Source organism: Cuculus canorus, chromosome 1, assembly GCF_017976375.1.
Source record: "Cuculus canorus isolate bCucCan1 chromosome 1, bCucCan1.pri, whole genome shotgun sequence".
Lineage (NCBI taxonomy): Eukaryota > Metazoa > Chordata > Aves > Cuculiformes > Cuculidae > Cuculus > Cuculus canorus.
This window is the reverse complement of record NC_071401.1, coordinates 12,162,023-12,186,981: the sequence shown is the minus strand read 5'-3', so window position 1 is coordinate 12,186,981 and position 24,959 is coordinate 12,162,023. Positions and strand designations below refer to the sequence as shown.

The 24,959-nt window shown below is 36.9% G+C and overlaps 1 protein-coding gene across 6 annotated transcripts in view; it reads right to left on the bottom strand.

Annotated features, from left to right (window-relative positions):
• SLC36A4 (solute carrier family 36 member 4) overlaps nucleotides 1–24,959 on the bottom strand; it is a 121,167-nt gene that overhangs the window by 22,916 nt on the left and 73,292 nt on the right. The window contains exon 11 of one of the 6 annotated variants that reach the window (XR_008448135.1): nucleotides 24,466–24,667. The exons of 4 other annotated variants lie outside the window; for them this stretch is intronic. The gene's annotated coding sequence lies outside the window, so the exon portion shown is untranslated. The remainder of the gene's footprint in view (nucleotides 1–24,465; nucleotides 24,668–24,959) is intronic. One more of the 6 variants, XR_008448136.1, reaches the window with a different exon arrangement.

The window sequence follows — 24,959 nt, the reverse complement described above, 5'->3', positions numbered from 1 at the left end:
AGGACAGTTTCAGCCATGATAAAAGCAATCACTTCAGCTAGCTCCTCAAACACTGAAAGAGATTACTAAGAGCAGATTACTATGTAAGTTATATTATATCTGTGATATCTTTATTTTCAGAAAACACGTCTTTAATATTTTATCCTTTCCATTATTATGGTGATTTCATCCTTATTCATGCTAGTTTAATTTTCTTCAAATATTAGCTCTTAAAAAGCTTCCTCAAAACCTCTTTATTAAAAAACTAAAGTCTTGTTTTCATCTTCACTCCCATACCAAAACCAGTTCAGCACAACATCCTCTGGAGCTACATGCTTTAGCTCTGCTAAACACCGGAAAAAAAGGTTTTACCCCAGAATGGCTTTAAACTTTGCTACAATCTTTAAGATTATTTCTCTATGTAATGAATACTTGTTGTTGTTCAATTACCAACTTATAACTTCAGTAGATTTAAAACAAAAAAAAAAAAAACCCAAACCCCCACAAAACAATAGACACTGTGTGGTTTTTTACTTGATCTTTGGAAATCTGAAAACTTTCTAGGAAAGCACAAGTATCCAACACTAAGACCAGCACATCTTTAACTAGAGAAGTCTCAGACCTGCAACACTGGCACTAGTTACAGAACGTTACGTGGTGTGGGAGAGCAACAACCATGAGAAGTCAAGGATATGGTTTGCTGGCAGATAGGAATGGTTGGACTTGATGATCTAAGAGGTCTTTTCCAACCTAGTGATTCTATGATTCTAAGTATCTACAAGTTAGGGTGAGCAGGTCCCAGTAATATCATAGCAAAAGGGCTCCTACATTCATTGGAGATGCACCCGGAAGATAAAAGTCAAGACAGAAAAAATATTTTACATCTGCGCACAACATAACTAGACTAGGAAAGGGGGAAGATGGCACAGAAGAGTTCTGTCAACTATTTAGATCTGGTACAAAGCAAGTAAGAAGCCAAGGCCAGATACACCTGGAAAATATTTCATAGTACCATATTTCCACCTTGTTTCAGTTTAAGACTGCTAATCTAAGAAATGTTGTAAAGTGCAACACAGCTCACAAGAACTAAAAAAAAATAATACCCCTCCCCCCCAAATAATTCAATTAATCAGCCAGTGTTACTCATTAATTCAGATTGATCAACCAATAGTCTCTTCTGGTGTAATGTCTAGAGAAAGGAATGCAAAGAAGTCATTGATATCAAGGGATGAAAAGTCAGAACTCGAGGTTTTAAGAGAAAAAGATCAATAACCATTGACAATAAACAAAATCAAATAAAAAAGAAACAAAATTTCATGTTTAAGCCATTAACTTGTGACTCTCCTGACTCATAACTGTTCATACTTGCAGCCAGCTATTCCCTTAAATAAAGTTAACTTTGTGGTAAAAGCAGTATTTGTTATTAGACTAGCTGATGTAGCTGGAGAAAGCAGGGAAGTTTGGGGATTAGAATCCCTCTGTCACGGGGCAAATGATAAAGCCCAATTTTGAACTCCACCTTTGAAGAATTTACTCCCAGAAGCTTCAGTTTACATTTCCACAAAAATAAAAGCATTATGATTTGGGCCAGCTGTCCACACTATATAAGTAAGCTCAGGCAAACAGATCATGCTAGAACTTCTGTTACTATAGGGCCATATTTATGCCTTTTTCCTGACCAAGTGAGGAGTTCAGCAATTCCTTCTCCCAAGGACAATACTCCAATCATCCTTCAGAACAGATTTGCTTATTCTTCATCACGAAGATGAAAAGCAGCTTTCACCCACACACCATTGCAGAAGGGATGAGAGCTTGCTCAGCTCTTTGAAAAGTTAGTAGATAACTGAAGAAATGATTACTGTACCTCTGCAGAAACTCTGCAGTCCCATCAAATTTGTCCACAAGCTGTGATCTGATGGCCCGGCTTTAATAGAAGGACTAATGAGGCAATTACTCAAAAGCTACATCATGGGCAGACTTTAAAGTTTCTTAATAAAAAGAGTCGGGGTCTCAAGCAGGAATCTCAACAGAAATCCACATTAGCTACTTATTCAAACTGATTTGGCATCTTATCCTTAGTTGTCACACTCCAAATAACATTACAACTTTTCAACTGGAAGCATAGATAAAGCATATCTATTTTTACAGACTAAATAATCAGTACCTTAACGTTTAAATAGAATATGAAAGTTGCACTAGGCTTCCAACATAACAGCCTAATTTCCAAAGGAAGATACACCCACTTAAGTTACAAGCAGGCAAAAATACTTTTGTTGGCTGTTGTAAGAAACTAAAATGAAAACCAAATGCACTACTGTGAGGTACAAACTGCCGCCATTGATAGCTTTCTGTATAAAGTGCAATCCCTGCCTATAATTTAAAAATATATCAAGCAAAATACAATTAGGAAATGGAACAAAACGCACTGTCAGAGACATTTTGGCAAACAAAGCTTAACACTCTTAATTACTTACGGCTGCATTGTTCCATCTACAATCAGGTCACGTGTTCTCTCTTTGTCTCTCACTACGATGCCAAAAGGGAATAAATAAATGCCAGCTTTTCTTGCAGTCTTGTTATTATGTTTAGTAAATAAAGTGTTTTTAAGTAAAAGAAAAAAACTTTAACTTTTTTCTTGAAGAAGGTTAATAAATTATATTTTTAAAGTGTCTTTGACGAGTCAGCTTAACATTTCACGAAAAAAATTTCAGAAGAAAATTTAAGGGAATGTGATAAAAACACATGGTATAATTTCCTCTCTAGATAATATGCAATCAAAAGAAGCACTGAGGAGAAAGCATCTGAGAAGGAGTTGAAGAGGCAGCAAGATGATGCACCCAGAGAGCCTGTCAAGAGCGCTGTATCATGCAGTTCTATTGCAGTGCAAATGCCTTTCAGCTCATACACTCTCAATGTTGGTAAAGATAAACACATTTCACTGTTTCATTTGAACAGTCACCACTTTTGATGCCAGCAGACTTGTCACTCTTCAATATACTGTTTAAATATACTGTCTAAAGTTACAAAGCAGCATCAGTATGAGTGGTTGAAAACAACAGTGCAATGACTGATTCAGGTTCTTGCCATAAGTCTTGAATTAGCTGCAGTAAAAGAAAGGGAGGTGGAAAGAGGTGAAAAAAGAAAGTAAAGATTCTCAAGGAAAGACAATATCGGAGTGAACGCAACAAAGTTAAGACATTGTGATGATTAATAATTAGACATCTATAATATCAATGTGTCAGGAGCTCACTGTGCTAAGTGCCATATAAAAACACTATCAATTTTATTCCAACAGCCCTATTTCCTTCCAGAAAATCTCTCATGCCTTCAGGTGAAAGAGAATCTCACTTCTGACTTCAGTACAATTTTTCTTGTAAATACATATCAACAGAGAAACGTGGAAAGACTCCCAGAAGAAGGCAATTTTACTTTTTATTCTATCATAGAATAAAATTGATGCAGAATGATGATATTTTTTCACAAGCTGCTTTATACCTATTACACAGCACCTTCTGTCCTGTAGAATTTATAATCAAACATGTGAGGCTAAAATAAGATGCAGTAGTTGCACATCAGGAAATAAATAGCTGCCTAATTCAATGGTAAGCATTTTTATATTTTGTTAGACTTGCATTACAGTGTGAGAAATAAAAAAGTAGTCAATTCTACATTCTTGTTCAACTGTCCATAAAACTGTACACTAAAAATTAAACCTTTCAGAAATTACATTGAAGAGAATCCAAAACAATTTCAGTTCTCTATTTGAGAAAACAAAAATCAACTTAAAGAAAATCTTTTCCTGTACAATACTATAATTAAAAATGGTATAATATAGACACTTCTGAAATTCAGTGGTATTGCTGGAGAACCATACTTTTAGAAACATATCTACTTTGGTTAAATATAGAGGAATATACTGAAATGCTTGACAAGCTGTAACCAACATAGTAGCACTGCTTATTTACGCCTTAACTATGTGATATGTGATGCAGCAGGTGCAGAATGGTGACAATCAAACACCATCCAAATAAGCTCACTTTTTACAACATAAGTGTCGGCACAGTAACTTATAGCAAACATAGTACAGTAGAACTTGGAAGTCTGAGCCATTATTCAAGCTTAGAAAGGAAAAAAAAAATTACACGTTAGAAAGGAAAAAAAAAATTACAACTGCTATCCATTTAAAGCTCAAGAGATTAATTTGATTTTCTTCTAAAATTTAATTTAATATTTAGTTAGTAGTTTGAGAATTACCTTAGGGATGAGACTTATCCTGCCTCTTCTGCTCCTCTGTTGACTACACTGAATTTCAACTTAAGTAACTACCTACTTTGTACCCTAAAAGAAGTCTGGCTGAGCACAACTGCTAATACCCATAACACTGTCACATATGTCCAACAGAGATTTGCCTCTGCACACTGAGGAATGAGACACAATCTGTTTGTTTTCTCAACAGGTGCATATTCAGAACATCTATAAGCTTTGTAACCGTTTTTATTAAATAATGTCACATATGTCAAATGAATAAATAAAAATAATACAAATACATTTAAAGGTCACATCCCTTCATAATCACATGTGTTATATTCCATGGATGTTCGGGAGTTAACCAAATACTTTACGGTACTGGTAATTAAATGGTCTAAATTTTAACAAAACATCGTAGAATCATAGAATGTCCTGAGTTGGAAGAGACCAACTCAAGGAAGTTATCAGGGAAGGATTATCGAGTCCAGTTCCTGTCCTGGCATGGGACAACCTCAACATTCGCACTATGTGTCTGAGGTGGTTGTCCAAATGCTCCTTGACTATTGTCAGGCTTGTGGCCACGACTACTTCCCTAGGGAACCTGTTCCAGTGCTCCACTACTCTTGAGTGAAGAACCTTTTCCTAATATCCAACCTAACCCTCCCCTGGCACATTTGCCTGCCATTCCCTCAGGTCCAGGTCCTATCATTGGTCACCAGAGAAAAGAGATCAATGCATGCTCCTCCTCCTCCTCCTCCCTTTGTAAGGAAGCTATAGGCCACGATGAGGTCTCTCCTCAGTTTCCTCTACTCTAAGCTGAAGAGACCAAGTGAATTTAGCCAGTCATCATGCAGCTTTCCCCCTAAACCCTTCACCAACTTCACAGCCCTCTGGACATTACAGAATCACAGAATCACAAAGTTGGAAAAGACCTCTTGGATCATTGAGTCCAACCATTCCTATCTGCCACCAAACCATGGCCCTGAGTATCTCATCCATCCGTCTTTTAAATACCTCCAGCGATGGTGACTCCACCACCTCCCTGGGCAGCCTCTGCCAGTGCCCAATGACTCTTTCTGGGACATTTTTTTTTCTGATGTCGAGCCTGAACCTGCCCTGGCAGAACTTAAGGCCATTCCCCCTTGTCCTGTCCCCTTCTCCAAAGTCCCCCTTTGGAGAAGAGGCCAGCTCCCTCCTCTCCACAACCGCCTTTCTGGTAGTTGTAGAGAGCAACGATGTCTCCCCTCCGCTCCTCTTTTCCAGGCTAAACAACCCCAGTTCCCTCAGCCGCTCCTCATAAGACGTGATATCCAGTCCCTTCACCAGCTTCATTGCTCTTCTCTGGACACGCTCCAGAGCCTTAACACCCTTCTTGTAGCGAGGGGCCCAGAAATGAACACAGGATCTGAGGTGCGGTCTCATCAGGGCCAAATATAGGGGGAGAATAACCTCCCTGGACCTGCTGGTCACGCCGTTTCTGATACAAGCCAAGATGCCATTGGCCTTCTCGGCCACCTGGGCACACTGCTGGCTCATGTTCAGACGGCCGTCAACCATTACCCCAAGGTCCTTCTCTACCATGCAGCTTTCACAGAATCACAGAATCACTAGGTTGGTTCTCGGGTAACTTCATATCATTTTTATACTGTAGCACCCAAAACTGCACACAGTACTCAATGTGGGGACGCACTAGTGCAGAGCAGAGTGGGACAATCCCTTCCCTCAACTGGCCAGCAATCTTCATCTTACCTTACCACATTCTTGTACAGACTGGAGTATTTCTGTCTGACCTTACATAGTTCTTCTAACAATAAAAAGCAAAGTACAGATTGAAATCTAAAGCAATATCTTATGACCCTAGAACACATTGATAGTTGTTCATATTAATAATTTAAATTAAAGAGACACAAATACTACGGACTTTTGAAGAAATCAGACTAAAATTATTGCTTTGCAGTTGACCTACACATATACTGAACTACAGAAGGACTAACTGAAACCAATGCAATGATTTCCTCCTACAGATTTGCTGTGCCGAACTGTCAGATTTCAGTCCTCAAAGATAGTCAATATTATATCTCCCCAGTATTTTATCTCTACATTATGGCATCTAAACAAGTAGAATGCTTTCCTCATAGCCTGATCACCTGCAGTTGTGGAAGACAAACTAACAAAATAAATCTTATTGGCAGATTGCACAAAAATATCAGCTGTGTAATTCTGAACATCAGAGTGTTTTCATACAGTCAAAGCTAAACACCACTTAGGCACCCCATCAAATCATAAATTGCTTCCTATAGATGAACTGAAATTTAAAATTAGTTACATGTCTTAGCACAAGGATAATTAAAGACAAGTATCTGAATGACAGCATTTAACCTAAGTGTCAGACAGAAAGCAGCATGACTTGAATTAAAAAATAAATCCTCAGAGATTTGGAATACTTTAGGATAGCAAGAGAAAAAAAAATAGAGGAAAAACTTGTCTCAAAGGCATCTAAACTTTCTCAAATGTAAGTGCTTTTAGTATCTGAAATTTTTAGATTTAGACTACTTACATAGATCAAATTTTAAGTTCTGTTTTCCAAATTCTACAGGGAACTTGGGCTGCCGAGAAGTGAGTGGGTTCATGATGGAACTTTAACATCTCATTCAGCATTAACGAAGTAAACACTTGAATGCTGAAGTAGAGATGGTGAAAACTGGAACAACAGTTTAACATGGAGATCAGAGGGAAAAACAGGTGATGGGAAAAATTTAAAAACTGATCTGATTAGGCTGTATTGAGAGAAAAGAAAATGTAGAAAGTCAGTCAGATTTTGTAGAGGATGGCGTTTCAAAAATTCTATGTCTGAAATTGGACAGAAGAGAAAAACACAGCTTGACAAACCTTACTTAGGCTCAAGCTTTTGCTTAAAATGACAGAATATTCCATCTTGCTCCAACAGACACTTGTGGCTTTGATATGGATTAAAGTATCAATCCCATTCAATGAAAGAGATTTCAATAAATGTGAAATATTCTATTCGAAGACAAAAATCATACGTATCACAGCTATACTTGGGAGAGATAAAGAGACTTTAAAACTGCAGGAGTTCTAAATAAGTAAGGATTACATTCCACATCCTTATTGCACTGACTATTGCTAAGGCCCTGTTCTTAGAAAGCATAATATGAAAGATTTAGTGCTGTTGATCTCACTGCCCTAGTGGTCTACTCATGAGAGTAGGAGCTCTGACTAGATTTTTAATATAAATGCTTTTCACAAATCAACCAGAAGAGCATGAAGGCATAAATAAAGAGTACGACATTATACAAGTATATATATCTGTAAAGAGAAAAAGCAATATGCTCTTTAGATAAAAGGAAGGATTAAGACTCTACAGACAACCTTGTTTTTTTGATTTCTTGATGTCAACGCTATATGGCAAAACTAAGGAATAGTACTGGATATGGCAATTCAACACCAGTCTTGAATACAAAACTGCACCGACATTGAATATGATTGACTTTTTTAAACTAATGGAAATTTTCCAGATAGAAATGCACCTAATTTCTCAGCATTCATGCTATCATGGACATACAAAAACTATGCTGCCTATGAATGTTTGGGATCATCCAGACAAATTTATTTAATAAAAAGAAAAAATGTTGGACAACAACACTAACATGAAAAATCATTATTCCTGGGTTTTATTTCAGAGTATCTTGATAAACGTTCTTTTTCTAGTGGCTGGATTTAATTAAAACATCAAAACCCTGTATTTAATCCATTTTTCATTTTCCATTCTCTTCGCTTCAACAAAAAACTAAAATCACATACTTTCAACTTAAGTAAGTATCTCTACTGACAGATCTTGTCACGTTCAGGTGTTTTCTGCTAACACTAGCTTTAAATAATTTCCTCATCAACCTTAAAAGGTCAAACAGGATTTAATTCACTAGTACAATTTAAATGCAGAATTCCCATGTAGTTTGTTTTAACTGGAATGGTAAAGACTTTCAATTAAAAAGTAGCACACAAAGTAAACAGCAGGGAGACCTAAACTCATTTACTGCCTTTAAAAGAAGATGCTGCAAACTTGTGCTTTACTTGCTTTCAGTCACTACTCCTTCAAATGTTTCAACCAATATTTGTGAGTCTTTTCTCTAAACTGGTTTTGGGAAACATTCTATTTACCACCGTCCATTGCAATTATCTTGCAAACTGTCAGTGCAATGCAAATGCTTTTGTTAAAGCTACATATTACACAAACCATCAAGTGCTCTACAAGGCTAGGCGTATCACTGAAACTTCTCTAATTTCTCCACTCGAGGTCAGAGGAAAAGTCAAGGTTTCTGTTTCTACAATAGCCTTAAGCTTTCCCTTAGGCATGATAATTCTTCAACTGACACCCAGAAACCCTGACAGCTTGTCAAACAAAATTACGACCTGAAACCTAAAAGGAAAGGCCAACTGTACTTCGAAACAAACTTTCAGATTGAAAAATGCCATCCATGACACCACAGCCCTTTTCTCTGCATTGCAATTCTCAGCTTTTCCCTCAGGAAGAGTCAGAACTACTTCTAATTATGGACAGGGACTGCCTCTGCTTGCAGCCAGTTAGCTTCCTCCTTTTTATTTTCTTAATTTAGCCATCAAGGCATTACATGGTCTTTTAAGGTCAATCAAGACAGTACCATAGGTGTATTTAATTTCTAAGGCCATAGGTAAATTCTTTTCTGAAATACAGAACCATAGAATCACCAGGTAGGAAAAGATCTCTTGGATCAACCATTCCTATCTGCCACTAAACAATGTCCCTGAGCACTTCGTCTACCCATCTTTTAAATACCTCCAGGGATGGGGACTCAACCACCTCCCTGGGCAGCCTCTGCCAGTGCCCGATGACCCTTATACTTATAATTGAGTATATTTACAAACCACTACCACTAAATCCCACCCCTCCAACACATTTTGTCACACAGCATTTCCCAGTGATCAGCACTTGGAATGCACAAAAACCTTCCACAGGTCTACCAGATATTTGCTATAGGTTTTGCTTTCCACCAGTACATTGAGAAGCCAGTGCTAAGGGATAACTCATGATTCTCTGCCGATACAAGTGTAAGAGGAATAAATTTTCTACTTTATTTTCCAATGTAAATGGAAGCCTCCTAATGAACTCACTATACATCAATGTTATGTAATTAATAGACAAATTATACACATACCTCAGGATGTCAGAATTATGGGCGTTTTCTTCCTCAATAGTAATGTGCTGAAAATTAAGCATACTAAATCTATTTCTGGTTATCATTTTGTCCTTCTACAAAAGCAACCCAACAACAGTCACTCCTGTCAGAAGCATTGGCAAAGATCAGTACAGATATGCATCACCTGTTTCTCTTTCATCTCGTTATCTGTTTCTTCCATCTACCAGCTCAAAGAACTTCACAGCATCAGTTTTCTTTGCTCCTCTGGAGTAGAAGAGCATATGAAATATATTTCACTTTGATTATTTTATTTCATTTGTGGATATTTCTTTTTGTGCAGAAAAGAAGACCTGGCCATGATTTCTTCAATGCCACAAGCGTCCTTTTTCAGCTCAAGCAGATATGCTTAAGAATCATGACTGATTATTCATAAGAAATACTTGGGAAAGACTTTCAGCTTCACTTATTGGTTTAAGAGGCTTGAATTCAAAAAAATGCAGCAATGATGCCATGGCTCTAAGGTGCAGAATATATTTCTTGCTACATAGTAACTTCTAACTTGAGTGCAATGAAACATCTCACAAATACTCTTTAATAAGAAATCTCTTTTCTAACTTGTGCATGGCAAAGGTGATGCCAATAAACACTTTCATGACATTAAAGAAGAAAAATCACAATACTATGAACCACTACAATATCATTTAGACAACAAGGTTTTGAAGTGAACAGTTCCAAAAAATTGCTGAAAATCTCTCCCCAGAGAACTCTGCTCCCCTTGATAATCCATTCTGCTCCTGAAGCTCACAGCACAGCTCTGCTCCAGCATGCTGTTAGACATATCACCTCACTGCCTCCCCTTCTCTGTGTTCTCACAAACTGAGCAATCAAATATAAATCATCGCCGATTTTTGTGTCAAGTTTTGTCCTCCTAAGTCTTAAACAATGTGCTGCAAGTTATTTTAATTCTTTGGCTGAAACAGTTTCCTCTACAGCGAGTTCATATATCATACTTTTTTTTATTTCCCTCTTGACAAATTTGCAGTATTTTTCACAGGTATTTTCATTACACCACTACTATATTTAATCTCAACATTAATTTCAGACAGATATGCACGAATGTGCATGGAAAACAAATCATTTAGTAGAGCATGACATTTTATTCATGGTAACTGAGCAATCAACATCATTATATATATATTTATATATGTTTTAGATGTATTTTTAAAATTACATGTTTGTGTATTTTTTTGTCTGCAGTCATGTATTTCACTTTATCAATTAATACCTGTTTCTCAAACTTCTCGATACAACACTGCTTTAGCTGAGTATATCGGAGAAATCACAGACCTCGAAGCAGAAATTAGTGCCCCCGGGATTTGAAATTGCATTCACTCCCTTCAAAGCACCTTAATGGCACTGATGTTCCCAGTTTTACCATGAGAGGTAAGTGTCTGCTGTTAAGCTGAATGAGTCTGGTGTTGTGATTTAAACTAGATTGAGTAGACTTGTGTGACTCAGAAAAACATAAGCCATAATGTTAAGTAGTTCCAATATGAACCAAACCAGCAAATTCTGAAAAGTTTTGAAGTTCGCAATTTTGAGTCTTTCTTGAATGTTAACAGGCAACTCATGAAGAAGCTCTAACTTTTTTTGTTAGTAAAAAGATACCCAGTTCACTCTTATGACACCATTCCCATTGCCTACATAAACAGGAACTAACAGATTCAGCTGTAGGGCTGTTTTTTACCAAAGTCTCAAGGCAACAGGAACAGAAGTTAAAGGAAAAAAAATGTTAAGGAAAAAGGAAAGCCTTGCTCTTCTCAACAGGATGGGATAAAAAAAGCGAGCAGCCCAGAGCAGCCCAGGACGATGGAGCTCCAGGTCGTGTTTAATGGCAGAGGAAGGTACACACAGTGTACACCCACTCTTCACCTCTAGGAACTACTCAGAAACTACAAGTATTGTAAAACATGAAAGACTTGATTCAAACAGCTGCAACCAATCCATGACAGCTAAGTGCTTTTATCTCCTCGGCTGTTCAAGTGCACGTATTGATTTTACAAACATTTCCAAATGACTGCAAAGCTGAAGGACTACATCTATCTTGCTGGTTAAGGGTGGATGCTCCTATTTTTCTGAGTAAATTCACAGCAATAACAGCAACAATAAAAAAAGAACAGAGGAAGAAATTTCCTCCTTTATGGAAAATATCAGGAAGTAAACTAAGAAATCCATATTCAAATATCTACCGGATGTCAGAAATGCCAGTCACCAAAGAACCACCACTTTTCTTCAGTTACATTTATTGGGTGGCTCAGTGCTTCAGAAAATCAGGTAACTGTCTAGATCTAGCCTACATTCATTGCAGGTTTTCATTCCTTAAAATCTTGTAAATTTTATAGACCCAGACAGTAAGTACAAAAATAGAAAAGTATGTATAATATAGACGCATTCTATCGTGTTAAATACTTACCATTTGGCTGGCCATAAATATTAAAAAAAATTACGTTAATATGATGAGTCCACCATTATAATGGAAAAGGAGTTTAAGAACTGTCTACCTCGTGTCCCACATCTCTCTCACTAATCAAGGTGCCACCTTCTAAAGACTTATATATCCATTGCTCCAGTGGGTTGTGGCTCATAGATTTATAGAGAAAATACAGGGATTTAAAAATATACTGATATTTATCCTTCTGACCCTATCTTCTTTGGCATTCTCTATTTTACTTCTATAGGAGACACGAATATCTCAGACTGTTAGGCTAAATTTTCAAAGTGCTGAAGCAGCTTTGAGAAGAACTGGAATCTAAAGAAAATTTGTTCTTAAAACACTTAAATGCATTTTAAAATTGTATTTTTAGATCTAAAGGATCTGCACAGTTCATGAACATACTGGTGTGTGTTTGACAAAGGACTGCAAAGATGACTAAGGGATTGGAGCACTTTTCATGAGAGGAGAGCCTCGATAAGAGATGTCTCAGGAGCATCTTGTCAAGGCATACAGATACCTGATCGGAGGAAGTAAAACGTATGGAGCAATGGGCACAAATTGAAATACAAGAATTTCCTTTTGAACAGGCCACCCAGAGGACTTGTGCACTCTCCATCCTTGGAGGCAATCAAAACCCACCTGGACACAGCCCTGAGCAGCCTGGTCCCACTGGCCCTGCTCTGCGCATGGAGTCTGAGCTAATGATCTCCACTGGTGCCTTATCGCATGAGCTGTTTTGGAAGAGTATTTTGTCATTTACTTATAAAATGGAACTGCTTATATACAGGTGCTATACGTATCAGTTTTCCCAGATCTTTCCTTCCACCACCCCTTGTTGGAAATAATACCTGGAAAGGGGCATAAAATAACATACACGCTGTATACATATATGTATATATGAACACTTGGAAGATAAATAGTTTCAAAGGCATAAAAAACATATCAGTTTAGAGTAAAAATAATTTGTCCATATGAAGCACCGAGATTTGCACAGGCTGATTAGAAGAGCACAAGTAATTTAAATGGTAGTATTGAACACAAAGTAAAACAGAATAAAGATTAACTTTATAACGTCCAAATTGAAGAGCACAAGAAGTACTTGCATTAACTCTGTAGTATAAGCACTTGTCTTTTTTAGTGTGACATTATAACTAATGAAGGTTTAATGGACTGTGTGTTTTCTCTAACCTGATTTCTGTATACTTACAAAATAACTGAGTGAAAGAAATCTAACATACTGGAATTATGGCCTTTATACCACATTAGGAGCCTTTAAAAACTTGTATGATTGAAAAACGTGCAATTCTGAAAGGCAGCACTTGGAACACTAGCTTTATAAATAACAAAATCCATATTTTATATTTTATACTATCCTAGACATTAGGATAGTCTAATTATCTCAACACAGATTCTTTGTACATGACCTAAGAGTGTCCCTTTGTCTCTAAAGCCTGAACCATTCAACTAGCAACAGGGGGAAGGGGGATTAACAGCACTGTAAGAACATTAAGAAAAAACAGAGTTATTTGTAATGAGTCATATGCGTGCTAAATGGCACTAATTCTCTAGAACTCCAAAGCACCTAATAATTATGATATCTCTTGAGAGCACTTGGATAAATAAGTAGGTGGCAAGAACGTAAGATAGTAACAAAGGAACATCTAATTTTCCCAGTATGTACATGCATCCCCAGCTCAGTGGCCATCTCCTACAGAGCAGATAAGCACAATGAAGACAGTATAAGTACCATGTTTTCTATCTCCACTAGACAAAAACATACACACTAGCACTGCTGCTTCATGGAGGAAAGAGGCTATTGATGTAGAACTGGGAAAATAGAAATAACTCTTCACATTAGAAAAATGAAACTGAGATTTAGCATTGATGTAGTCTCAAACCTAACATCTGGGCTCAGCAGAATGTAATGTTCAGATCTTCCATGAATGTGTCATACCCCAACAGAATATTGTAATATGAGAACATGGGAGAACATTTTACAAGTTAGGAAACAACAAAGTAATGGTATTTCATCCAAGCAAAGAGAAGATTTCTGTTGCTACAAAAAGATGGGACAGAATTGTGTTGTGAATAAACACAAGTATTTACTGCTTAAAATCTCTGATTCATTTAAAGTAACTTTTTTTAACAGTTTTGTATGCAACTAGTTAGCATCCATAATGATATTTTGAAATATAATTTAATTAAACATCTCAGCCACTAAATATGATTTTGGTATTACCAGAAAAAGTCTAGACCTAGCAGTGCAGGGTCTCTGGGCTTGTCTGGGTCTGTATTAAGATGAGCTGATTTTAGCTTGTGTTAACTGTGACAGCAATTCTCTACACATCAAGTAGTCAAATTCATTTTTACCTAACTTATTCTAGCTTAGTTCTGTGACTACAATATACATTAACAATCTAGCAAACTCATGTACCTACTGAGTAACTCTACATTGTGTATAGCAATTTCACATTTTGTATAGCTTTTCTGCAATAATTCATTTGGATTATGAGTATCAATCTCATAATTAACTGGATTAATAACAACTGTGCTGTAGTTTAATTATCCTCATAAATTATTGATTAGACTTAATTATAAAATCTTTGCATCTGTGTATAATGTGTTCTGTCTTAGCCCACAGTAAAGTTGCGAGTGAAATAAAGAATGAAATTTAGGAAGAAATTCTAATGGAGACTTGAGCTGACTGTACATATCATTATGTGCTCTGCTATTTTATCAAAATAAAGAAGATATTAATGATTACAGAACTTCAGTCTTAATACAATGTATGTTCAATTTACAAAGCTAAAACACTGACAATTTCAGAAGAAATTTCAGATAATTTCATTTGATCAACAGCATCTTCCCATTTGCACCAGTCCACTTCCATACCTGTAACTACAGTAGCTGATAAATATTTGCCTAACATATCATCTCATATGAACTATGAGTCTTAACCCTTCATAACAATGAATATTTTTCTTTTCCCCAAAATAAGGGTTCATCTTTTCCAATTCCTCCACAGGAAACTGCTACAGCTCCAAGATTTGTTCACCCATCTCACGCCTCGGGATCTATGAAAAACACACATGAAGGTTCAGTCCCAAACCCTTCACCCATTTCATTGGCTTGGGATCAAGTCGATATGTAGGAAGATGATTTTTGCTAAACAACTAACTAAAATTGTCATTTTAAGTTTTTTTTACTATCTATTAATAAGCATCAGTATTTACAGAACAGAATAACCCTACAATTACATTATCATTATCAGCTTTCTTGTATATGTAGACCACTGGAATCAGATGGAACCTGAAAGATAACAGTGATTTGATTCACAGCACATATTACTATGTGATTATACAGCATTGCAGTATAAATACAGAGTAATTAAACGAGACTTAATACAGAAGTTGCAGCAACTCTGCCACTGCCAGCACTGTTCAGCATAACCTGTTGTGACTGTTTTTTCTGCCTTCACTTCTGTACTGTGAAGACACTGTCTTTAACAGAACTCTGTATTCTACACTGAAATGTATATTTTTTGAAACAATTGATCTTCCTATAATGTTTTAAAAATATCCTCACATGTCCTGGATTGTAGTAGTACTCTACTTTCAGACAAACTTCAGAAGAGAGCAAAGCTTCACTCTAAACACCTGGAGATGCAGACAGTGCTGTTGAGGGCACAGGGCTGGGAGTCAAACGAGACTTGTGCCCTGCTCCAGATGCTCTTCATGTATGCTGTTTTACAGGTTAGAAGTCACTCACTAGGAGTATATGGAGTGTTTTTAGTGCAACACTACTACAGCACTTGACATTTCAAAATAAAGTTGAAAACCACCATACGTATGTACTTTATGAAACAACCTGGAATGGATGGGAGTTACTGGCTCTGATAGCATGAAGCCTGAATAAATGCGCAAAATCATAGGAAGCTGGAAGAAAAAAGAAAGAAAAACAAGGTTCCTCAGTCTGATCTCTGCGTTAGACACTTTGGAAAGGAATTCTAGTACATGAAATCCAATCATATTTCCAACACAAGCAGTTGAAAGAACAATTCAAATGCCTATTATAAGAAGAAGTGATACTTAGTTTTGAATCCTCTGCTGCCTCTCAGAAGGATAAGTAGCTATTGCCCATATCTGTAAAACAAGTTATTTGTGACTAGTCACAGAAGTTTAACCATTGTTTAAACTACTGTAGAATGTTTGTTTCCCATTTAAGGAAAGCTCAGACCTTGAAGACTACACTTTTAAATGAGATATCCAGTTGCAAAATTTAAGGCTCAAATTTGTTTTTCCCTCAAACCATAAGTACAACACTAAAATAGATTGTGCATTTTGTCTCTTAATCTCCAAATAAACACAGCAGATGATGTACTTAAATTTTATAATGCAGAAGTACAGAAATACCATTTTTGTTTGGTTAAGGGAACTGAGATTGTTTAGCCTGGAAAAAAGAAGGCTGATGGGAGACCTTATTGCTCTCTACAACTTCTCCCAAGTAACAAGTGAGAGGACAAGAGGAAATGGCCTCAAGTTGTGTCAGGGGAGGTTTAGATTGGATATTAGGAAAGATTTAATATACCAAGACAGTGGTCAAGCACTGGAATGGGCTGCCCAGGGAAATAGTGGAGTCACCATCCCTGGAGGTGTTCAATAAACATGCAGACACGGTATTCTGTGACATGGTTTAGTAAGATTAGTGGGTGGACAGTTGGACCTGATGATCTTATAGGTCTTTTCCAACCTTAATGATTTATGATTCTATGATTTGAACTTGTAAAGAAAGAAGCTAAATCCATCTGAGATGATCAGTTCATATATTGCCCAGTTGTAAAATACTAACAATTATATAACATTTCTTTAGCATCTCCATCTGTGTTAGTAAGAGTTAATTACAAGGGAAGAGAGTTCATTTGGGATCAGAAAGAAACACTTCCAGTACCATCAGCACTCCCTCAACTCCTGGAAACAACAGCTCTCCAGGAAAAAATGAAGGTACCATTTCTCTCCTGCTATTCAACTGTTTGGCCCCACTGCTTTGGGCACAACCTTTCCTGGAATAAACATTCCTTCCCTGCTTGAACTCCAGAAATTCCCAAATCCCCAACAGATTGTTTGAAGCTTTGCCATCACCTCCCCTCTTCTCACAGAATTGGAGGTCAGGCAAATACATCACCTACTCTGCAGGCTCTCCGCAGTGGTGCTGCAGGCAATACCAGCACCCACTATTAGAGAGCAAATAAAATTACCAGCATTTTTTCTGAATCTTGCTCCTTTGCTTTATCATTTACTCCATTACAGCCCTATATTGATGAAAAAGCTTGCGATCAAAAAGTGTAATTTTCTGAAAAGGCTATGGAATTACGAAATTATGGGAACTAAAATTATATACTCAATTACCCAGTTTTGTTATTTTAAAAAGCCATCATGAGCTAAGAAATTCAGTTCTAAATTACAAGCTGTAGTAAACTACTTCATCAGACATTCTAGATCGATTTAAGGTCAAACTAATTTACACTGTAAGTAACTCAATGTTTTTTTACTTTCAACAAGTCCCAAGATACTAGTGCAACCTTAGAGTTCCAAAAGCAACTAACTTGATAATGACATTATCAACCTCAAAAAGTTTACATATATCCATAAATAAAAGATTATACACTCAAATCAAAACAATTCCTGTGCTCCAAAATTTAAACAGTACCCTATGCGCAAAAATACCCCAATACAAGAGCACAGAAGGACAGCTCCCAAAATAAAGACAGATAACACACAGTTAGGTTTAGTTGTCTAGGCTTACAGGTACTTACGAGGGAAGATACGGAAGCTGAAAATGATATTTGCCTTTATAAATACTCATACTCTTAAAACACATTCCTATTACTAATGATTCAGTACCAATATTTCTGCAAGTAAAACAACTATAAATATTAAGACAGTTTCTCTCTTTCAAAATGACTTTTTTCCATACTTTTTAATTTTAACACTATTTATGGCGGAATTTCTTTAGAAAACATTGAATTTCTATATTAGGAAACTGAAAGTGGATAACCACTTATGTGAAACTCCAATTTTCCATGGTTTCATGCACACAAAAGAAATGAAAGATTTTAAACTGCTGTGCACTGTAAGAATTTCAAATAAATGAATTTTGTGACCAGAAAGAAGAAAGGCAAGGGAAAGAAAGAAATTGTTAATAAAAGAGAACTTGAAAAGACATACAAGCACAATTTCTTCCAAAGTACCTCAATACATAAAGGAAGCTAGCTGAAATATTAACACTTGATAAGCCCCAGCAACACTGGAGATCACAGCACAAATGAGTTCCAAGGAGAAGACAACAAAAGTATAACAGCTTTTTTAAAAGTGCAGGTGTTTTCATGCAGAAAAGAACAGTAATAGTACAATTCTTCCTTATCTTTTTATTTCCTGTAGTCCAGTGAACTGTATCAAATCACAAATAATACTTTCCTAAGTATCCCCATGTAGAAGTTATTCTTTCACAGTCAAAGAGTTAAGTGATTCTTCAAGCAATTATTGACACCTTATATGCATTATCCAACTCTACAGAACATGCTCTACCCTCATATGTCAACCACTAGTTTCTGTCAAGTCTCTTCAACGTCCTCTAATTTCAGAGCTACTTGTAGTGCGTGCACAATGCATGCACAAGAAACACAGTGTAAGGACTTTCAAAGACTCCTGATCCAACCAAGGAATCACCAATTTCATGAGCCTATCCGCCCATAACGAGAGATTTCTGGTATCAGGGCTATATTATATGAAGATTTTTTTTCAGTAAATTTTATAATGTCACTGCAACCTCACACAGCACCTCTGGAGAAGCTCTGTCACTAGCGTGCAGCTCAACTGCACTCTGAACTGTGAGTACTAAAGACACAGGCTATACACTATAGACTAGAGGCTACAGTGTAAGAAATGCTCACCGACTCTTTAGTGCTGAGTGAGATAATGAACGCAGCTTTATACAAGAGTGCTTAGAGTCTGCTTCATAAATTTTCTCTCGTTCTAATGTTTTGTGGTCTGCATGAGAAATATACAGACATCTATCTGAATATATGCAAAAAAATAAACCATTACATAATGTATTTTGCAATTTATTTTACTGTGATATTAGAGAAAATTAATTTGATTCTCAGCTTGTAGGATGACTTTATGGTTGTACACAAACCAGCCGGCAGCTTTACGGAAATGCTAACCCTTTTCAAAATATCCTAGTTGGGAATAGCAAATATTAATGACATCCTAAATAGAAACTCCTCCTCCAGTTTTCTCTGAAGTATTAAAAGATATTCAGCTTGTCTAGCGTTGGCTAACACACCTCAAAGAAAATCAGCCTTAGATGAACTATGATGAATATAACATAACCATACTGTTTTTTCTAGGATCTTTCATTTGCAGACCTGAAGCAATATGTTACAAAAACAGATGGCCATAAATTCTCTCTGTTCTCTTTTATTTAAGAAATGACCTTAAGTACCAAGTAGAAACATTATCTTGCCTGCCTGCCTAAGGCTGTAATTTGTAATTACATTCCTTATCCTGGCAAGTAAGATGGGTAATAGTGAGCACTGTGAATTGACCTGAACTTGATCCGTGAATGCTACTAGATCCACAGCTTTTAGATTCAAGTCACAGCACCAAGAACCACAGAATCCAAGATCCTTTTGAGAGAACCTATCCTGCTATTTTGTATTACATACAGTCCTGTGTTACAAAGAACTTTAAGACTGATCATATTGCATGAATTTAAAACGCTATCTTCACTTTGTTAACTAAATCAGTAATAATGTATTCTTGTTTTCTTTTGCTATCAAGCACTGTGTTCATATTTAATCATAGCAATTATTTCTATTGCTCTTACCCCCTGTAATTTTATGTTATACAAAATGACAGTTATTTGAGCTAAAACAATTGCTCACAATAATTTGTGTGTTTGCTTTTATTGTGATTATTGTCATTCCAGCTATTTCATTGAAGAGCACAGCACTCAAAGTTATGCATATAAAGACCATTCAATATCTAACGTCCTTTTCCTTGGGGTTCAACCACCTACGAATGAAAAAAACAATAAAAACCGCTATGCAAAGAATGAAAAAGTAAATGAAAATAATATTACCTCCTTATCCCTCCAATTTTATTGCCAAAAAAATTTGTAATAGTAGTATGAATGGCTTTTAGAGAGAGCTACATTTACCAGCATGCACTAATAAGAAACAGAATCCCACAGAGCTGAACGGGGCTGAGGTCAGAGAACACTTGCTTTTCATGTGTGCTCTCTCTCACCCCAGTACATCCTTGTCAAAATAGAGATTTCATATCTGCATCGATGCTTAAAGATGTGTGAAGCCAAGTTTTGTATGGCAGCAAAGCAATGCTATGTGTCTTGTTCTCGGGCAATTTCACTAGCCTTTTTACTGTTAGCAAATACTGAGTTAACAGTTTCAGAAACCTCTTGACAGATAGTCCAAGATCTCTTCTCAAGTTCTAAGCCCAGCACAACTGTAAGCACAACTTAAAATACTTTCTTTTGATGCATTACAGAATCACGGAATCACAGAATGCCTGGATTTGGAACACCTCTGGAGATCACCTAGTTCAACTCCCCTGCTAAAGCAGGTTCACTCACGCCAGGTTGCACAGGAATGAGTCCAGGGAGGTTTTGAATATCTCCAACGAAGGAGACTCCATGACCTCCCAGTGTTCCATCACCTTCACAACAAACAAGTTTTTTTTTTTTTCCTTATGTTCCTGTGTTCCAGTGTATGCCCACTGCCCCTTGTCCTGTCACTCAGTACCACTGAAATCATACATCTGCTCTCAGTCTTCTCCAGACTAAACAGATCAAGCTCACTCAGCCTTCCATCACAGGAGAGATGTGCCCATCCTTATTACCCAACAATTTATCTAAAAAGAATTTCACCTGCCAGCTATTACACGCTTCTCATTTTTGCACACACTTTCAACAGTTCCTCAACATTGTCACAGCATTCTACTACCCTCAAGGTGTCTGATTATCATCTCCACTCCCAGCAGACCCTTCTTTTCTTTTTCTTTTTTTATACCAAAATTAGACCAACAGCCTGCCAATCCTATGGCACAAGGGCTATTTGTAATATTAGTTCACGCACAGCTCTGCATTTAGTACTAAGTTCCATCAAGACTTTCAGGTGAATAAACAGAGAAAAAAAAGAATATGGAAAGAGGCTAGCTCACCATCTTGCCACGGAAGAAATCATATCAAAGTAGAAGAGAATTCTTCTCACCTAAATCTCTGTGCCTACAGACAAGCTAGTTGTGTAGCCTCCGTTATATCAGGTAAGGATCTAGTCAATATTGTAAATTGAATTTTGGGTACAAATCACCTAATCAAATAGGAAATTCTGCAGAAAGCAAGGTATCACCCTCCTACACTCCATTTATAACATGGATTAAGGCTTAATTTACAGTAGTGGGAGCTGATGCAACAAATTTAGATGTAAACACACGTAGAGACATGCAAGACAAACTGCATCCTTAGATACATAATCTTCCAATAGTTAAAATTGGTTAAGTAGACTTTTGTGCTTTATGACTGAATTTACTACTTATGGGACAGGACAAGAGGGAATGGCCTGAAGCTCCGTCAAGGGAGGTTCAGGTTGGATATCAGAAAAAAATTCTTCACAGTAAGAGTCATTGGGTACTGGAACAGGCTGCCCAGGGAGGTGGTCAAGTCGCCTTCCCTGGAGGTGCTCAAGGAACGGGTGGATGAAGTGCTGAGGGACATGGTTTAGGGAGTGTTAGGAATGGTTGGACTCGATGATCCAATGGGTCCTTTCCAACCTAGTGATTCTGTGATTCTGTGACAATTTTAGTTATACCTTACGGCTGAAATAGAGATATTGATACTTAATCCACTAAAATCACTAAAAGCACGACAGTACATGTAAATCTAATGAGGCTGATAAGGATCTAACTTGACCATTATAGACCAACCTCTCCTGGTGAGTTTAAGCTCCCTCTTTAATTCATATGAGAACAAGCATTGCATCTATGCATAAGATGACAGAGATGCTGCCTGTGAGAACTTACATACCAAATAAAACACAACAAACGCACTTCAAAGGAAAGGAAGGGAGGCTGCAAAAGTGCGGAGTACTTGCAGATGCAGCTGATGGCACCAGAATCTGCACAAAGAGCTATATTCCATTACATAATGCCAAATATTCTGAAAAATAATATTTTAAATGTTTAAAATTAAGCACTTACAGTGAAAGAATGTGGTTGACAGTAGTTTTTCCATCTTAACTCTCTCCTTTCTCTTTACATTGTGTTTATAATACATTTAAAAACTAGTGTGAAGAAAAAAAGACCTTGGAAATTATTCAATTTTCAGACTAGATTTGAAGGTTTAGTGTATAATGATTTGTAGTTTGTCAATAAAACACCATCTGTATTATGCCCTAAACGAGGAAAACAGTCTGCAGAAAATCCACAATCTCAAAATTCCAAGAGTGATAAGTAAGGTGAGTATTAAAGGACATCAGACGTAGCTATGATAAATAAAAGTATCTATGCAGAACCACAGATGACTGAGTCTACACATGCAAGAAAAATAATATGTTGACACCGATCTGCTTACTAGAAAGATTGTGGAATTCTGCCACAGCGCATGACCTTTATTAACTCACTTATTAAAAGCTAATGGACACAGCTAGAGTTGAATGACATGCAAGCAAGCAGCACATTATCTTCTCCATATTCTACAACATGTACCATTAAAAGGGTAATAAACAAACTAGGAATGAAAAAATACTATTTTCAAAATACTACAGTAATATTCTTCCCTAGTATCTCATAAAATTCAGTGGTACAGTAGGCCTTTTCACAACAATTTCATTTTTAAACTTATTAGCAGAAGTGAAGGTGCCATATTTAATTTACAACATTTTCCTGGGGAAGCATAAAACCACTGTGGAGCATCGGATGGGACAAAACAGACTTGATGTGAACATCAAACACAACAGTACAGCAGAGCTACAATCAGACCAAATTAGAGGTACCAATAAGTATGACTGACAGGGTAAAACTTTCAGAAAGTAGTAAAACATCTGAACTCCACAGTAATTGATTTCTGTCCTACAGTAAGGAATCATACACCACACTCTTCGGTAATTGTGACGGACAGATGTTCAGAAAGAACTGTTTGTGACACTGAATAATTAAGAAATGTTTACAATTAGCATTACTTCAGAATACAACTTGAGTATTACATCCATAAAGAAGTGGCTTATTCTCTTCTGACACCATAGTGAGTTAGATGCACAGTTCTCATCCACGTTTATGCAAGTCCTGCATTAACTCAGTATTCCTGAAGAATACAGCTGTTACGAGTTAACAGTACAATTTAGTTGCTGTTTTAGTATGCAAAAAACAATAGCTAAATGGGTCTACAACAGTTAAAAATTAAATACTGATTTTGAAAGAATTGTTTATTAAAAAAAAGAACTGTATTCAATTTAGTTAATACTGTACTGCACAGTGAAATTTGGAATGAATAAGTCAAAACCTTAAGGTTTTTAATTTAAAATTTTGTGCACGACTTAACTTTCAGTGACATGAGTCCAAGGAGGCAATTCTCATAGTTAATGCTCTCTATTCCCACGGTGCCATAGATGTGCACATACTTCACACTCAGAGCAACAAAATGGAATTTTAGCCAGGGAGAAGATGAAGCATCACACAGAAAAGTGAACCTGTGACAGTGTAACTACAACACAAAGACCACACCTGGAACAGTGCCCAGTTTTAGGCCCCCTTGGCACAAGACATACATTTATATAAATCGGAGCAAGATCTGAAGCGGGTGACCGAGGTGGCTGGATTAGCTGTCCTGTGCAGAGAGGCTGGGGGAATTAGGCTTGATTGTACTGAGGATGAGAAGAATGAGAAACTAATAGCAGTCATCCACTACCAAAATGGAGGTTACTCAAAAGATCAAGCCCAGCTCCTTACTGCAGTCAAGTGTGAAGACGAAAAAATGGTTATAAAACAGGGTATTTTCTGACTTGAAATTCTGGTCTTGTGGCCAAAAACAAAACAAACAAAAAAAATCACCTTTGGTAGTTAAGCACTGGACCAGGTTGTTCAGATAGCCTGTGGAATCTCCATCTGTGGAGGCTTTCAAGACCCAAGTGAATAAAGCCTAATGACGTCTGATCTCAATTCAAACACAGCAAACCTGATCTGAGTAGTAGGCTGGACTGGATAAACTCCTGAGGCCACCTGCTTCCTACAACAGGCAGTGGAATTTTACACGACAGATTCCCCTGTCAAACTTGCCCACGACACTCCATTAGTGGCAATCTCATTTATACCAAAACCAGAGGCTGCACTATAAACTAATATTCACTGCTTGTGAAAAAAATGACTTAATGTTCATGCTCTGTACCTGCATTCATGCGTTTACACGATACTTCACAAAACTATAAAAAGGGCTGCAAGAAAAAAAATTAAAATTAATCTTATCACAAATTCTTCTTACCTTTTAAGTGCAGGGAGATGAAGGGTAGAAAGTTGCAGAAGTGGCTAACCAAACAAATAAATATTGAGATTTTCCAGAACTCTGGCTCACCTTCTACTGGAAGAAGAATGCTGCCCACTTTGGATAGCCTCCATCTTAGAAAAAGGAAAATAAATCTCCTGGGAAAGTGGTCTAGAAACACAGCACCTAAAAACCTGCAAAACTAGTAGGAAGGTGAAACAGCAAATGAGTAGGAAAAGAAAATTTAAGGAAAATGAAATAAAGGCTGTTTTGATGGGCTATCCCCCATCTGCTACAATAAATCACTAAAGTATTGTGAGAATCTGGTCAGGCTGTGAAAAAAAATAGAAGAAAAATCAGCAGAGGTAAGGAAGGATAAGATTTGCCGAAGAGGAATGAAATAAAAAGAAACAGTACTCAATCAGATTACCTGTTTTTATATTTCCAACAATATGTAAACAAATCGTCATGAATGTTTCTGATTAAAGTGCTGA